This window comes from Balaenoptera physalus (assembly GCF_965194825.1).
Source record: "Balaenoptera physalus genome assembly, chromosome: 3".
Taxonomy (NCBI): domain Eukaryota; kingdom Metazoa; phylum Chordata; class Mammalia; order Artiodactyla; family Balaenopteridae; genus Balaenoptera; species Balaenoptera physalus.
This window is the reverse complement of record NC_138890.1, coordinates 156469801-156488936: the sequence shown is the minus strand read 5'-3', so window position 1 is coordinate 156488936 and position 19136 is coordinate 156469801. Positions and strand designations below refer to the sequence as shown.

General features: G+C 35.5%; 1 long non-coding RNA gene and 1 pseudogene across 2 annotated transcripts in view; one reads left to right on the top strand and one right to left on the bottom strand.

The window, feature by feature from the left end:
• Positions 1-5497, bottom strand: part of LOC309657018 (protein lin-28 homolog A pseudogene) — a 46494-nt pseudogene extending 40997 nt beyond the window's left edge. Inside the window, exon 1 of the transcript in view lies at positions 5378-5497. The product of the transcript in view is annotated as a protein lin-28 homolog A pseudogene (transcript). The remainder of the gene's footprint in view (positions 1-5377) is intronic.
• LOC309656910 overlaps positions 1-19136 on the top strand; it is a 251817-nt gene that overhangs the window by 151915 nt on the left and 80766 nt on the right. The gene's annotated exons all lie outside the window — the stretch shown is intronic.

Genomic DNA, 19136 nt, shown 5'->3' with positions numbered 1-19136 from the left:
AAAAAGATGAAGTAAATATTGGTTTTAAAAGAGAATGGTCAAGTTCTATAGTTTCTTCTACTCTACTTTAATATGTATAATAGCCTTCAGTTTTTCCATTTAGACATAAAGTCAATGAATATATGACTACAACTAATATAATAATTTTCCACAGCACAAATCTATAATTCAACAACTGGCTCATCTATTTGGAAGAATAACTGGCAAACTCTGAAGCCCTGGACAGAATGTCTGTAACTTTAATTAGGCACCTGATTTAAGGAATTTAATGGGGTTGACAATATATTTTGGACCCAATAAGTTTGAAATGTAGATACCTACCTTTTTTTAAGGCTCCACTTTTGATATACAAAATTGCAAATCATTATTACATAATTTCTTATTTTTGTGACGAAAGATAGATACATCAAAAACAAAGAGAGGATGCTGAGGGATACTTTTATACTATATCTTATATTGTTATTGCATTTCTGCTTGTTTTTACTATGACAACTATTTTCAATTTATTTATTTTCACACATATTTTTATATATACTATTCACTGAATGAAGACATTCAATAGAGTTAAGATGAAATTGAAAAAGTTATTTGTTTATAATAGTTAAACACAGAGAAGGAAATGTTATAAATATGTATACAGTATTACCTTGCATATAATGATAGACACAGAGAAGACAGTATCTTAACCTATACTTCAACGTAGACTTAATTATCATCATAGTCATTATCATACTACCTACTTTTCATTGTGTAAAATAAGCTTTCACAACTTAAATTACTAAAATAACTCAAATTAGTTCTGTTCTCTGCCAAGTGCTGAAATATTTCAGCATAAATCACCGTAGAGTTCTGGAGGCTCTTCCTCTGTTCTGGGGGCCCAATTTGAAGTTCCTCATAAGCTAGTGGATTCATTCATTGTAAGATATACACATACAACTCATTAAATTCTAGAAGTTTGGTGAAAATCATGATGAAGTATCTGTTTTCCTAATCCTCTTAAATAAATAAACTCTCTCAGTCCCTCAATCACATCATCTCCAATTATACTGCTTATATTTCCAATACTTTCACTCTCAGGAATTCTCATAATATTCATTAGTTTGTAAAATTTTGCCCATTTTGGCCTATGAGGGCAGGAACATTGTCCTGTATTATTCATTATTGTGTCCATTATTCACTTTTAAAAGCTTCACGTATCATAGGTTTAAATGGGGAATGGTAATGGCGTTCCATAATACTAGGCATAAGCTTTTGAAAAGATGTGTATTCATAATCTTCAATTATTCATAATCTCCAATAATCTCCGAAATACGTGTTCTATGTTTTATAATTATTCAAATTTTATAGGTTTTATGGTTTACTTAAAACTTGCTTTAATTGCATTCATTTAAATTACATGATTATACTTTGCAAATGTTTAATTAAATAATTTTAAGTAAATGTTTCAAGATGTTGATTATTATGGGGTGCCTTTTAACATTTTTATTCTCATCCCTGTCCCTTTAAATGTATTTCGTACATGTTAGGATGTTTAACTGATATATTTTAGGGATATTAAAGTAGTAATATACACTGGAATGTGTAAAAAAAAATGGTTGTTAGGTACCCTATGACCCCAAATTATATTTAAAGAAAAACTAACAACCAGAAAATGTGGCATCCCTAACCACTCCTCTTGTGGTGTTAGAAAAACAGAATACTTAGTTGAGATGTTTTTTAAATAAGGAGGACAATATGCCTTCAACGTACGTTTTGCTCAGTGGAGTGAGTGGTTCAAGTAAATTCTTATATGAACACATGAAACAGTTCAAAATTTTCCACTGTTTTGAAATGATGATTTCCACATTACATTGAATGAGTGTCATAGTCTTCCAAGTTTCTTCTGAGTTAGTGAGTGAGTTTTATTCAGCCATTTTTTAAAATGTTAAGTAAGTCTCTGGTTGTTAAGTAAAAACCTCAGTGCCCTAATACAGTGAGCTTAGAAGGAAAGAAAGAATGAACATTATAGACATGTATTGAACAAATTCCTACAAGGTATTCATATTTTCCTACAACAATCCCATTTTTTAAATATACTAAACCAAAAGTCTATGTTTTCTACATTAATTATGGCTCATGATAGTGTTTTGAAAAACAAAACACTTCTTAAATTGAATCCTGATTAAGACAAGTATTCATCATACAACATTTATTTAATGATTTTTATAAAATGGAAGAAGTCTATTTCTTACAGGTTATAATGATGACCTTGAGATCCATAAGTAAAGTTTTAAAGCAAAACTGTATTTTAAGAAAATATTAAATTGATTTCACAGTCACAGAAAATTATCTGAAGTAATATATCAAGAAACATGATAAATAGCAATATTACATTGAGGAAGTTGTCTTATGGTCTGTCACAGAGGTCATTCTTTGCCTCCATCTGATTTAATATACTGTTTAGCATTTTAATTAAGAATTTTAGAAGAGCAAGTAAATGGAATATTAATAAGGTTCTCATATGATACAAAATAGAGAGGTGTTACAAACTATGTCAAGAACAGAGAAATAATACAAATAGACATAATGAGGTTAGTAGTGGGGATAGTATTGAATAAAATGAAATGTATTTGTAAAAAAGATGAGTTAATGTGCATTTCACAATTCAGGCATGTAAGTACAAAAAATGTGTAGATGAAGAAGATGAACAAAGGGAAAAAGTTGTGCATGTGGAATGCTTGAACATATTGTAATGTTCATTATACAAATATGTTACCTGGGTTCAAATATAGAAATTATGGTCTAAACTAATGATTGCAATACTAAGTTCAACCTAACATTTGCAAGAGTATAAGATCCATATATATATATGTATTTGATTAAATAATTAAAATATCTAAACAAGCTAAAGCCATTAATAAATAATGTTCAATTCTTCTACCTTGAAAACATATCTTTACAGTCACTGAAAGGTCAGGTGTGAGTTTCCAATCCTCACTTTTAAGAATTCTGTCCTGGAACATGATGATATGAGGAGAGCCAGCACCCTGAGCCTCAGTGCCTCTGGGTCTGTACCATATATGACAAGGGGCTTTGCACTTGCCTTTGTGTACATCCGCACCTCACATTTTAGCACTTTCTGAAGGAGCAGCTGCATAACTTTCTCTCAGGCCTAGGGATTAACTCACCAGTACCATGGTCTGCCCTCAGGGCAACACATTTTGGGACAAAGCCAATGCCAGGCCTAGACATCAGCTCAGTTTTGTGGTAAGAAGTCCAAAGTCCTGGGAGCCTGGACTGTAGTCTACAGAAGTGACATGAGATCAGGTGTACAAGAATCCTATTCTATAAATGCCTGAACCAGTGGTACAAGATACAGTTAGGAAAAGGCCAGAATATATATTCCATATCAGAGCCAAGCAAATTATCTCTCTTCTCAGCATTTGAAAATTGTACCGTGTGATACAATAACATATAGAAGACACCATTATTGCAACATTCAACTACTCAGCTGACCGAAGGCAGGGTATTAGGAATTATAGAGTGGCTGATTTTGTAGAAACCTCTACCTACAGAGCGATGGCAGGAACATATACAGTTGACCCTTGAACAGCTGCATGGAGTCACTTATATGTGGATTTTTTTCAATATATATGTACTACAGTACTACATGACCCAGGGCTGGTTGAACCTGCAGATGCCAAACCACAGATACAGAGGGCCTACTGTAAAGTTATACCCGGACTTTCAACTTTGCCGGGGTTAGGACCCTTAACCCCCACATTGTTCAAGGGTCAACTGTACCTTTAATAGATTACAACTGAGAAAGCTGAAAATTCGTACTTTTAATTTAAACTCTCATGGTCACAAAGTGTCTTAATTTCGCTTTCCTGGAAACAGAGGCTGATACAGGGTTTTAGTTGCACATGGTTTTTTGAAGGAATTCTCTCTTCATTTCAGGAGAAAGTGAGTGAAATAAGCAGAATAGGGTAAAAGTTGGATGAGATCATAGCAGGGGAGTAGCTTCAGTCTGATTTCATGAGATGTCCCAGAGCATGAAGAGTCCAACAAATAGGCCTCAGCTTGAGGCAAGAGGAAGGCGTTAAGCATCCTTGTCAGCCAATCATTGACTGTAGGTTGCCCCCTGCAGCGAGCATAACCTATTTTATTTGGACAACAGTAAACCTTTGAAAGGGAGGAAGCTATGAACCAGTAAGAGACAACCCTTAAGGCAGCTAGGATACACTGTCCTAATAAAAGGGATCTAAATGCGACATCATTAGTCTCCACCATGGTCAACGCATTGTACTGCTCAAATCTGCTTCCCTCTCACGTTTAGTTCGTTTCATCCAGGCCAAAGGTTGGCCACAACTTAAGAGAAGTTTTACAATAGAAAAGTTATTGCAATGAACTGCAGCACATGCTGCTGCAGTTGGTCTAAGGCTGTAATTGATACGTATCATCTAGTTTTTCTGCTACCCAATCAAGACCCCTCTTACATTTAACTAGTACTTCTACTGGTCTTTGTGGTTGCATGGTGGAAATTCTGATCCCTAAGGATTCTGAGCCTTGGTTACTGTGTATTTATCAGGTGTGTCTATTTACTGACCCATTTACAATTAAAGTTAAGCACAGAAGTACCAAGAAATACCCACAGGATCTCCTGACTGCCGTGTACCTTTTGCCCTGCCCTTGTTATGGAACAGCAACCCTCATGATGGTCGCAGTTAATTACCTTTGGTAGTATAGTAGCTTCCTTCTGAACCAGTCGATCAACTGCTATAAAGAGCCCAAAGATACCAGGCAGCAGTTATAGCTTTAAGTCTAGTGAAAATCTTAGTGTATTTCCTTGTGGAAGTGACCTACTCTACACTCAAAGGGTCTAGAGGAGACAGGAAGCACAAATTAGTCACTGGAATGCTGGCGAGTGGAACCACTGCTACTTCCATTCTTTCATTTCCAGACCCATGTACTCCATCTATTGGAAACAATGCACTGTATCACAGCCATAGCTTTAATGATTATTCCACACTCTGAATGACAGCATCTCATCCTTTCAGAGACTCATCTTCAAGTTGGCATTTCACCTGTTTCTTCAAGAGGCTGTGAACCTGCTTAATCAGACAAACAGCTTCAGGACAGTGAAGTTTGTGGCTGATGCATGGTCATGTGCACGCTGCTGCAGTACTTTTGCTGTTAAGAATCCTTAGTTTGAGGATATGTTATAGGAGAACCCACATTAGTATGTATTTAAGTAGTGGAGCTGGCTGAGCCACAGCACAAATGGAAAGCAAAACTATTTCTAGAATGAGTGACAATTCAGGATAAGTCATTGCCCTTTCCAGATTCTAAGGAGTTCATTGTAACCAAATTGCCACCAAATTACTGGTCCTCCTACTTGAGGGATTGTGCTGTACTGTGGACTCAGCATTGTTCTCTGGTACTGACAGGTCAGATACTCAGCACCAGCAAGAACGACATCACACTGGTTTAAGATCGCGAGCTGCTGGACCTCCATCTATACTACCATGGCTGTTCCATTCATAATCTATGGCACAAGCACTGGGATGCCCAGTGATGAAGACTGGCTGACATTTAATGACACTTAATTTAATAAGGTGTCTTGTGCACGTGGTGGTTTAATGCCTTTTCTGCAGTTGATGCTCTCTGAAGGACATTGACTCTTGATGCAAATATTCATACAGTATATTTTGTGTCTTATAGGTCCATCCACATGCCTCTTGTATATACTTTCCTCAGGACAATTCTCTTTCTATACAAAGTGGATGATCAGTAACACTGCCCAAACTCTGCCTACTGAGAATACACCCTTCACCACTGTCTTTCAGGGCCAAGCTTGCTTAGGACTATAGAACATAAGCAGACCATGACATGCACACCCATACTAAGCTAATTTATCCTTGCATTAACCTTGGGCTTTTCCATTCTCCATCAGCTAGGTATAGGAAATCCCAATAAGGTCACAGATGTCATTTGACAAAAAATTATCAGTACAATAGTGGAAAATAACATGGGAGTTTGATCATCTTTTGTGCAGTTTACATGTGCCCTCTGGACCCCTTGAACCCAGTTCTAGATTGACCACTTCTAGTCTATAGCCTTCTGGGCTCACCTGAACTTAAACTTAGTGGTCAATCCTGACTGCTTGGTATATTGATGTAAAGTTTCTTGCAAGGAGGTACTTTTCAAATGGTGCATAATTATCTTCTGGAGACAGCAGGTCCTTGTGCCAGGACTCTAAGGATCAGTGTGTGAATCTCTTATTAGGCCTTGTCATTGATTTCACCAGCCTCACTTCTTACCACATATACCTCTCATACCTTGGTATCAGTTTATTCACATGGCCTGAGCGGCAAGGCTGCTTGTACTGTAGTGTCGACTTGCAGCAGAGACCTTTCATGCTCAGAAACATATTCAAAATAAGCAACCCTTCATGTAACCTGATAAACAGATCTTAGTTTCAGAGTTTTCTTCCAAGCATTAAATATACTGCCTGCAAACCTCAAGGAAGTCTACCATGTGTTGTGTTTCTTTTAAAGTGGTAGGAAGTACTGATTGTTCTATCTTGTCTTTAACTTTACAAGGGATATCCCAGCATGTCACAAAAATACTAAAACTCCCAAAATATCACATCTGTGGTAGGCCCCTTAGTATATTTATGGTTTATCTTACACCATACTTACAACACTTAGGTATTCTGCAGAACATCACATTGATCCTCTATATTTATGATATAATATTAATTAAACCTGATCAGAGGAAGAGGCAAGTACTCTGCATGCCTTGGTAAGACACACACACACACACACACACACACACACACACACACACACACACATCAGCATAATCTTTTGGACAAAACAGCTCCCCTTTATGTAGTTGCAAATTAGTAAGAGTTAGTACATTTTCTAGAGAAAGGTACAGCTGTGAGATTTCATCAGATATCACTGAATCACTCACTCCACTGAACAAATCACTGACATGCTTGTCTATGTAGAAAAATCTGAGAAAATAGACAAAAACTTCTCCTGGAAGTAGGCAAGTGTAGCAAGTTTGTAGGATACAAAGTTCATTGCTTTCCTAAAAAGAATCAATAAACAAGTGGAATCTAAAATTGAAAACACAATACAATTTATATTAGTGCCCTTCACAAAAATTAACTCAAAATGATCACAGACCTCCCTGTAATGGCAAAACTATAAAAGCTGGAGAAGGTAACAAAGAAGAAAGCCTAGATGACCTTGGATTTCATAATGACATTTTAGATACAACACCAAAGGGAATAATCCATAAAAGAAATAATTGATAAGCTGGATTCCACTAAATTAAAAACTTCTACTCTGCAAAAGACAATGTCAAGAGAATGAGAGACTAGCTACAGACTGGAAGACAATATTTGCAAAAGATACATCTGGTAAAGAACTGTTATCTAGAATATACAAAGAACTCTTAAAACTCAATAATAAGAAAATAAACCATAGGACCAAAAATGAGTCAAAGACTTTAACAGACACCTCACTGAAAATAAGCATAAGCAAATATGCTCCACATCATATGTCATCAAGAAAAATGAAAATTAAAACAGCAATGAGATATCATTACACACCTATTAGATTGGCCAAAATCTAGAACACTGACAACACCAAATGATGGTGAAGATGTGGAGCAACAGGAACTCTCATTCATTGCTGGTGGAAATGCAAAATAATACAGCCATTTTGGAAGACAGTGTGCTAGATTCTTACAAAACAAACATACTCTTACCATATGATCCAGCAATTGTACTCGTTGGTATTTACCCAAAGAGTTGAAAATGTATTTTCACACAGACACCTACACAAGGATGTTTAACCCAACTTTATTCATAATTGCCAAATAACTTGAATGCAATCAAGATGTCCTTCAGTAGATGAACGGATAAAAAAACAGTGGTACACTCAGACAATAGAATATTATTCAATGCTAAAAAGTGAGCTATCAAACCATAAAAAGACAGGAAGAATCTTAAATGCATATTACTTATGCCTATGTATATTACTGATATATAAGATTGTATATACAACATAATTATCATAATATGATTATATATTACATAATATATACTATTATATATTATAATATCATATAATAAACATAATATTCATAAGTGTAGGAAGCCAGTCTGAAAAGCTACATATTGCATGATTACAACAATATGACATTCTGGAAAAGGCAAAACTATGGAGAAGGTAAAAAAGATCAGTGGTTGCTAGGGACTGGGTAGAGGGAGGGATGAATAGGCAAAGCACATAGGGTTTTTAGGGCAGTGAAAATACTCTGTGTGATACCATAATGATGGCTCTATGTCTTATATGTTTGTCCAAACCCAAAGAATTGTACAGCAACTAGAGTGAGCCCTTAGGGCTCACTCTAGTACTTGACTATGTCCAGTACTTGACTATGATTTTGCGAGATTATGATGTATCAATGTAGCTTTACCAATTGTAACATATCTACCACTCTGATGAGTGATGCTGATAATGGGGAAGAGTATGCATGTGTTGGGTTAGGGGGTATGTGGGAAATCTCTCTACCGTCCCTAAAATTTTGCTGTGAACCTAAAATTATTCTAAAAGAAAAAAGTATTAATAAATAATGTATTACCAAGCCTGCAGTTAAATTTATTTTCTAAAATAGTGCTAGAAAGAAAATATTTATAAATATTATAAACAGAGAAGGCAAGACATACCTTGTATTAAGGGGAAAAGTGTAAAGTGAAATGTCACTGTTGTACTGGTTAGACTAAAATAAGATTTTTTAAAAATCAGATTGAAAAAGTTTCCAGCAACATTTATTTGTATCCTACATATCAAATATTACTTGATAACATGTACTTACACATCTGATAACTTCTATAGACTATTAAACTATGCTTGGACTTTCCTATGACAATCAAAATTTTATCATTAAAAGAATGTTCAGGAATATATGTAGGTGTATACCTTCTAAAATTAGAATAAGTGTTTTTTCAGGACTTTTATATGATTACTTTAAAAATGAAGTGTAAAATGCCATATTTAAATGTAGAAATATATTTTTAGCTTCAAGTTTATTTAATGTAAAAAGAGTTTCTCTACACTAATAAACTTTAAAATAAAAAATATAAAAGTTTATACCTATGAATAGGTTTTTAAAAAGATCTTTAAATATAAATGACTAATAAATGAACATTTTGAGTAAAATTTTACAGAAAAATTACTTTTTCAGATGCTACATAAAGAATACCAGTAAAATTAATAGCAGACCTGTATGACATTTACAACAATTGTAATAATATTTGACTGTTGATGGCATTCTCTTGGGCTTATTTTAATTTAATTCTTAAATATTCTTGGTTTCAAATGCCCAATCATTCCAACTTTCATAAAAGTTTGCAAAACTCTTTCATAAATGAAACTTTTTATCTTTAAAATGTCAAATAGTGAATAATAATGCAGGATTGATTTTGCTTTTGTTTTAAAAATTATTAATTTGACTTATGAATGAATCACATAAATTGAAAACTGTATATAACCATATAATTTCATCCTCCCAAACAAAGAAAACATATTTCAACACAAACTTCTCCAAAATTCCAGACTCACATAGCATTAAATTTTAAAAAAATGAATCTTTTATTTCACCACCCTGAGCTGTGTGGCTGACAGGGTCTTGGTGCTCTGGCCTGGTGTTAGCCCTAAGCCTCTGAGGTGGGAGAGCCAAGTTCAGGATATTGGACCACCACCAGAGACTTCCTGGCCCCACGTAATATCAATCAGTGAGAGCTTGCCCAGAGATCCTCACCTCAACACTAAGACCTAGGTCTACCCAACAGCCAGCAAGCTCCACTGCTGGATGCTCCATGCCAAACAACTAGTAAGACAGGAACACAACACCACCCATTAGCAGAGAGGCTGCCTAAAAACATACTAACTTCACAGACACCCCAAAACACACCACCGGACATGGCCCTCCCCACCAGAAAGACAAGATCCAGCCACACCCACCAGAACACAGGCACCAGTCCTCTCTACCAGGAAGCCCACACAAGCCACTAAACCAACATCACCCACTGGGTACAAATGCCAAAAACAACGGGAACTGCGAACTTGCAGCCTGTGAAAAGGAGACCCCAAACACAGTAAGTTAAACAAAATGAGAAGACAGAGAAATATGCAGCAGATGAAGGAGCAAGGTAAAACCCCACAAGACCAAACAAATGAAGAGGAAATAGGCAATCTACTTGAAAAAGAATTCACAATAAAGATAGTAAAGATGATCCAAAATCTTGGAAATAGAATGGAGAAAATACAAGAAACATTTAACAAGGACTAGAAGAACTAAAGAGCAAATAAACAATGATGAACAACAAAATAAATGAAATTAAAAATTCTCTAGAAGGAAGCAACAGCAGAATAACTGAGGCAGAAGAACTGATAAGTGACCTGGAAGATAAAATAGTGGAAATAACTACCACAGAGCAGAATAAAGAAAAAAGAATGAAAAGAATTGAGGACAGTCTCAGAGACCTCTGGGACAACATTAAACACACCAACATTCGAATTATAGGGGTCCCAGAAGAAGAAGAGAAAAAGAAAGGGTCTGAGAAAATGTTTGAAGAGATTATAGTTGAAAATTTCCCTAACAAGGGTAAGGAAAGAGTCAGTCAAGTCCAGGAAGCTCAGAGAGTCACATACAGGATAAATCCAAGGAGAAACATGCCAAGACACAAACTATTAAAATTAAATACAAAGAATAAGTATTATAAGCATCAAGAGAAAAGCAACAAATAACATACAAGGGAATCCCCATAAGGTTAACAGCTGATCTGTCAGCAGAAACTCTGCAAGCCAGAAGGGAGTGGCAGGACATATGTAAAGTGATGAAAGGGAAAAACCTACAACCAAGATTACTCTACCCAGCCAGGATCTCATTCATTTTCAATGGAGAAATTAAAACTTTTACAGACAACCAAAAGCTAAGAGAATTCAGCACCACCAAACCAACTTTACAACAAACGCTAAAGTAAATTCTCTAGGCAGGAAACACAAGAGAAGGAAAAGACCTACAAAAACAAACCAAAAACAAATAAGAAAATGGCAATAGGAACATACATATCTATAATTACCTTAAATATAAATGGATTAAAATCTCCAACCAAAAGACATAGACTGGCTGAATGGATACAAAAACAAGACCCATATATATGCTGTCTACAAGAGACCCACTTCAGACCTAGGGACACATACAGACTGAAAGTGAGGGGGTGGAAAAAGATATTCCATGTAAATGAAAGTCAAAAGAGAGCTGGAGTAGCAATTCTCATATCAGAAAAAATAGACCTTAAAATAAAGACTATTACAGAAGACAAAGAAGGACACTACATAATGATCAAGGGATCAATCCAGGAAGAAGGTATAACAATTGTAAATATTTATGCACCCAATATTGGAGAACCTCAATATATAAGGCAAATACTAACAACCATAAATGGGGAAATTGACAGTAACACAATCATAGTAGGGGACTTAACACCCTACTTTCACCAATGGATAGATCATCCAAAATGAAAATAATTAAGGAAACACAAGCTTTAAAAGACACATTAGAACAGATAGACTTAACTGATATTTATAGGACATTCCATCCAAAAACAACAGAATACACTTTCTTCTCAAGTGCTCATGGAACATTCTCCAGGATAGATCATATCTTGGGTCACACATCAACCTTCAGGAAATCTATGAAAATTGAAATCATAACAAGTATCTTTTCCAACCACAACACTACGAGACTAGAAATTAATTACAGGAAAAAAACTGTAAAAAATACAAACACATGGAAGGTAAACAATATGCTATTAAATAACCAAGAGATCACTGAAGAAATCAAATATGAAATAAAAAAATACCTAGAAACAAATGACAATGAAAACATGATGACCCAAAACCTTTGGGATGCAGCAAAAGCAGTTCTAAGGGGAAGTTTATAGCAATAACTACCTCAAGAAACAAGAAATATCTCAAATAAACAAGCTAATCTTACACCTAAAGCAATTAGAGAAAGAAGAACAAAAAAACCCCAAAGTTAGCAGAAGGAAAGAAATCATAAAGATCAGATCAGAAATAAATGAAAAAGAAATGAAGGAAACAATAGCAAGTATCAGTAAAACTAAAAGCTGGTTCTTTGAGAAGATAAACAAAAATGATAAACCGTTAGCCAGAATCATCAAGAAAAAAAGGGAGAAGACTCAAATCAACAGAATTAGAAATGAAAAAGAGGTAACAACTGACACTGCAGAAATACAAAGGATCATTGGAAATTACTACAAGCAACTATATGCCAAAAAAATGGACAACCTTGAAGAAATGGACAAATACTTAGAAAAGCACAACCTTTCAAGACTGATCCAGGAAGAAATAGAAAATATGAACAGACAATTCACAAGGACTGAAATTGAAACTGTGATTAAAAATCTTCCAACAAACAAAAGCCCAGGACCAGATAGCTTCACAGGTAAATTCTATTAAACATTTAGAGAAGAGCTAACACCTGTCCTTCTCAAACTCTTCCTAAAATATTTCAGACGGAGGAACACTCCCAAACTCATTCTACGAGGCCACCATCACCCTGATACCAAAACCAGACAACAATGTCAAGGAAAGAAAACTACAGGCCAATATCACTGATGAACGTAGATGCAAAAATCCTCAACAAAATACTAGCAAACAGAATCCAACAGCACATTAAAAGGATCATACACCATGATCAAGTGAGATTTATTCCAGGAATGCAAGGATTGTTCATGCAAGGAAAGTACATGCAAATCAATCAATGTGATACACCATATTAACAAATCGAAGGATGAAAAGCATATGATAATCTCAATAGATGCAGAAAAAGCTTTCAAGAAAATTCATCACCCATTTATGATAAAAACCCTCCAGAAACAGGCATACAGGGAACTTACCTCAGCATAATAAAGGCCATATATGACAAACTCACAGCCAACATCATTCTCAATGGTGACAAACAAACAATTTCCACTAATATCAGGAACAAGACAAGGATGCCCACTCTCACCACTGTTATTCAACATAGTTTTGGAAGTTTTAGCCCCAGCAATCAGAGTACAAAAAGAAATAATAGGAATCCAAATCAGAAAAAAAGAAGTGAAACTGTCACTGTTTGCAGATGACAGGATACTATACATAGAGAATCCTAAAGATGCTACCAGAAAACTACTAGAGCTAATCAATGAATTTGGTAAAGTAGCAGGATACGAAATTAATGTACAGAAGTCTATTGCACTCCTGTACCTTAACGATGAGAAATCTGAAAGAGAAATTAAGGAAACACTCCCATTTACCACTGAAAAAAAAAGAATAAATACGTCAGAATAAACCTACCTAAGGAGACAAAAGACCTGTATGCAGAAAACTATGACACTGATGAAAGAAATTAAAGATGACACAAACAGATGGAGAGATATACCATGTTCTTGGATTAGAAGAATCAACATTGTGAAAATGACTATACTACCCAAAGCAATCTACAGATTCAATGCAATCCCTATCAAATTACCACTGGCATTTTTCACAGAACTAGAACAAAAAATTTCACAATTTGTATGGAAACACAAAAGTCCTTGAATAGCCCTGAATAGCCAAAGCAACTTTTGTGTATGGAAACACAAAAGTCCCTGAATAGCCAAAGCAAAGAAAAACAGAGCTGGAGGAATCAGGCTCCCTGACTTCAGAGTATACTACAAAGCTACAGTGATCAAGGCAGTATGGTAGTGGCACAAAAGTAGAAATAGAAATTAATGTAACAGGATAGAAAGCCCAGAGATAAACACACGCACATGTGGTCACCTTACCTTTGATAAAGGAGGCAAGAATATACAATGGAGAAACGACAGCCTCTTCAATAAGTGGTGCTGGGAAAAATGGACAGCTAAATGTTAAAGAATGAAATTAGAACACTTCCGAACAGCATACACAAAAATAAACTCAAAATGGATTAAAGACCTACATGTAAAGCCAGACACTATAAAACTCTTAGAGGAAAACATAGGCAGAACACTCTATGACATAAATGACATAAATCACAGCAAGATACTTTTTGACCCACCTCCTAGAGAAATGGAAATAAAAACAAAAATAAACAAATGGGACCTAATGAAACTTCAAAGCTTTTGCACAGCAAAGGAAAACATAAACAAGACGAAAATACAACCCTCAGAATGGGAGAAAGTATTTGCAAACGAAGCAGCTGACTAAGGATTAATCTCCAAAATATACAAGCAGCTCATGCAGCTCAATATCAAAAAAACAAACAACCCAATCTAAAAATGGGCAAAGGATCTAAATAGACATTTCTCCAGAGAAGATATACAGATTGCCAGCAAACACATGAAAGGTTGCTGAACAACACTAATCATTAGAGAAATGCAAATCAAAACCACAATGAGGTATCACCTCACACCAGTCAGAATGGCCATCATCAAGAAATCTACAAACAATAAATGCTGGAGAGGGTATGGAGAAAAGGGAACCCTCTTGCACTGTTGGTGGGAATGTAAATTGATACAGCCACTATGGAGAATAGCATGGAGGTTCCTTAAAAAACTAAAAATAGAACTATCATATGACCCAGCAATCCCTCTACTGGTCATATACCCTGAGAAAACCATAAATCAAAAACAGGTATGTACCACAGTATTCATTGCAGCACTACTTACAACAGCCAGGACATGGAAGCAACCTAAGTGTCCATCAACACATGAATGGATAAAGAAGGTATGGTACATATATACAATGGAATATTACTCAGCCATAAAAGGAAACGAAATTGAGTTATTTGTAGTGAGGTGGAAGCACCTAGATTCTGTCATACAGAGTGAAATAAGTTAGAAAGAGAAAAATAAATACTGTATGCTAAAACATATATATGGAATCTAAAAAAAAAAAGTTCTGAAGAACATAGGGGAAGGACAGGAATAAAGATGCAGACATAGAGAATGGTTTTGAGGACATGGGGAGGGGGAAGGATAAGCTGGGATGAAGTGAGAGAGTAGTGTTGACATATATATGCTACCAAATGTAAAATATATAGCTAGTGTGAAGCAGCTTCATAGCACAGGGAGATCAGCTTGGTGTTTTGTGACCACCTAGAGGGGTGGGTTAGGGAGGGTGGGAGGAAGATGTAAGAGGAAGGGGATATGGTGATGTATGCATACATATAGCTGATTCACTCTGTTATACAGCAGAAACTAACACAACATTGTAAAGCAATTATACTCCAATAAAGATACTAAAAATATTTTTTTAAATAAAGAAATAGACAAAAAAAGAACACTTGTCATCTTTAGTGTCATACTACTATTTTTAAAGGTTGACTTTTAGGCAGAAGAAAAATAATTTAACATTGAAATTTTGAGACATAGGAAGGAATAAAGAGGAATATAAACTATAAGATGTGGCACTTCTAAATGAATACTACTGTCAAAACAAATTTATGGAGTTTAATTATACTTACATAACATTACACAAATAGACACAGATACATACACATATAAACATATGCATATATATAGATAGGTGTAACAGAAAACAATAATAGCATATTCAATGAGGGAATGGAAAACAGTTAAAATGTTCTAATATCTTTCAATTTTTCAGGAAGTTAAAAAACTCATAGATGCATGTTATAATCTATAATTAACCTCATTAAGAAAAGTAAAAGAATGTATAACTACAAAACCATATAGAACTAAAATGCAATTTTTAAAAATCCAAAAGAAATAAGATTAAAAAGAAATATGGTACAAGTGGGGCAAATAAAAGATAGTATTACTCAGATACATAAGTCATTATGTCCTATTCAATGAAATAAATTCTCCAATCAAATTGACAAAGCTTTCCTGAGGGAATATAAAACATGACCCAACCATATGTAATTTATAAGAAACCAACTTTACTAAAAGATAAGAAAAATGAGAAATGAATAGAATGGAGACATACAGCTCATGGACATTAATCAAAGATGGTTTAACTCTTGAAATACCTGCTCAAGAAGATGTTAAGGAGAAATTTAACTAGAGGAAAAAATGGATTGTGTCTTAATGATCAAAAGTTTATTCCAATAGGAAATACAAGAGTTAGCTTTGCATGTTCATGGCCCTAATGTATATATATAATAAATATTTATATATATGTTTGAAATAACTAAAAGATAAACATTCAAGCATATAAAAAAGTTAGATTTTTTACCATGCCTCTCTCAAAAACTCACAAAGCAAGTATGTTAACAAATTATAAAAAGATGGATGATTCAAACAACCTAGATTGACATATATTGAATAATGCACTCCACAACTAAAAAGTACACAAATGTACTCAGAATAGTTACTCTAACTGACTTTTCTTCAGCCATATAGTAGATATTATCTAATTATAAATGTTTTAAAACATACAGCTATGATCTCTATACATAGTGGAACTAAGCTAGAAATAAATAGCAAAAAGTTAACTAAGAATAAATCTACAAATGTTTGAAATTAAACAAAGCACTACCAGATAAACCATAGATGAAAGTACTCAAATGTAAATAGAAAATATTTTTAGCTGAATCATATTATTAATCTCATTTTATAAGGCCAATGTAAGCTTGATTCAACAACCTGTGAAGGGCATTTTAACTCTTAAAGATAAATAGATGAAATATCCCTGAGAAAACATTATCAAACCTAATCAGATGATACACAGAATGGTGACTAAGTCATGGCCAATTCTACTTTAATCTCAGAATACAAGTTGCACTTACCACAAAGAAACAATGTATTCACCCTATTAATATTATTAAAAATAAATGTTATTATATCAATATATGCATATAAAATTGATAATTTTTAACATCTATTTGTGTTTCAGAAAAAATCTTAGGATATTCAGACCCAAAGAAGTATTTTTTAATCTGGTAATAAGGTATCAGTTACTGACCTATATTATATAATTTTATCAGCAGTTTGAAAATTTTCCTTTAAGATCAGGCACAAATAAGGGTTCAACAATCTACAAATTTTATCAGCATTAAACACTGTACACACGGTCTTAGTCTTTGCAATAAGAAAAAAAAAAAAGAAATCAAAGGATTGACAAAGACATATAACCACCTAGAAGTATCATTATTTTCAAAAATTGTGACCATAGAATCAAAATAATCTACAATTAAATTATAAAAATCAACAGTAAATACATGATTTCAATAAAGTCCCTGAATTCCAAGTCAATATGCAAAAATCAGCATTGTTTTTCCATATAGTGGAAACAAAATATTAGAAAATAAAACTATCAAAAATAACACTATTTATCGTCAATAATATTGGGGGGAGTGACATCACCAAAATGATGAAATAGGTTGTGCCTGACTTCATTCTCCCTCAGAAGAACAACTAACAATTGTTCAAAAACAAGACACCACTGAGAGAATCCTAGAACACAGGGGTGAGGATGGAGCACCACCCCTTCCCTACAGAGATCAAGACAGATTGCACTGGAAGGATAAGTGAAGTGACTACACACTGACCACATTGTCCCTCCCTGAAGCCAGTGCAGCAGCATCACATGGCACGACCTCTCCTGAGCCTCCAGTACCTCCAGTGGGAAGAGAACCCAGGAGGAACAACCAACACTTCCTGGCATTGGAGTTGCTTTGTAGGAGCCCCTGCTCTGGTCTCATACCACGAAGATTGCAGAGGAACCTGTGGGTTGCAATTACTGGGAATCTGACTATGATGGAGAAAGGGGGGAGGGGCTTGCAACAACCAGCACACAGATCTTGGTAGACAAAGTTCATACCTGCAGTGCCCAAGTAGTAAGTAATCCCAACCAGTGGCTTTGCTCATCTGCAGAACCAAGTCAGGGGCACACTTTGACCAGGGAACTTGACAGGATGCAGATCTGCCTGTTCACATCTTCAAACAAGGAGTTTTGCTGGCCCTAGAGCCTGGGATGTCTATACTCAGGCAAGAAGCTGAGTCACAGCCACACCCACTGTAGAGAGTGTCTTCCCGCCCCATCTGACTAGGGGGGCTGGTGACTACTCCTGGAAGCTGTGCAGCCCAATGGTGCTCAAGCCATGAGAAGGGCAGGCAGAGTTGATCATCCCTGGAGCAAATTCAGTACCAGGACTGGAGTATTCCTGTGCTATGCCCAGGCAAGGGGATTAATTCATAGCCAAAGCTAAGGATAGCTCTGGGCCTCTCCCAACTAGAAAGACTTTTTTGGGAAATTGATATTAACATGGAATGGACCTTCACCCTCCTGCCTAGGCAAGGGAGCTGAGACATAGCTCCACTAGGAGCTGAGACACAGCTCCACTCACTGTGAAAAGTGTCTTCTGGCCCTATCTGACCAGAAGAACTGGTGACAACTCCTGGTAAATGTGTGGCCCAGTGGCACTCAAGTGGAAAGGCAGGCAGAGCTGATAGTTTGCAAAGCCAAGCCAGTGGCTTATTCAGCCAGAGAACTTGGGGAGTGGGTCATCTTGAGTTAAGACGACAAAGAGCTTTAATGGCTTTGGAGCTGCTTCTGCTGCACTCATTTGTAGCTCCACTCATTTCTGGGTAGCCTTAAGCCTGTCTGAACAGGGGACCTAGCTAGAGAACTCAGGAAACTGTGTAGGCCATTCAATAGCCCTATGTACAGTAGCCTAACAGACAATACAGAATATTCTATCCAATAACAGCAGAACACACATAGAGCATATTCTAGTATAGACCATATGTTAGGCCACAAACCTAGCCAACTCAAGAAGACTGAAATTATCCCAACTATCTTCTCTGCCGACAATGACATGAAACTAGAAATCAACAACAAAAGGAAAACTGAAAAATTCATGAACACATAGAAATTAAACAACATTCTAGTGAACAACAATGGATCAAAGAAGATACTAAAGGGTAAATTAAAAAGTTTTTTGAGACAAATGAAAATGGAAATAAAACATATCAGAACTTACAGAATATAGCAAAAGCAGTTCTAAGAGGGAAGTTCATAGCAATAAACATCTATATTAAGAAGCAAGAAAGATCCCAGATAAACAAAGCCCGAAGT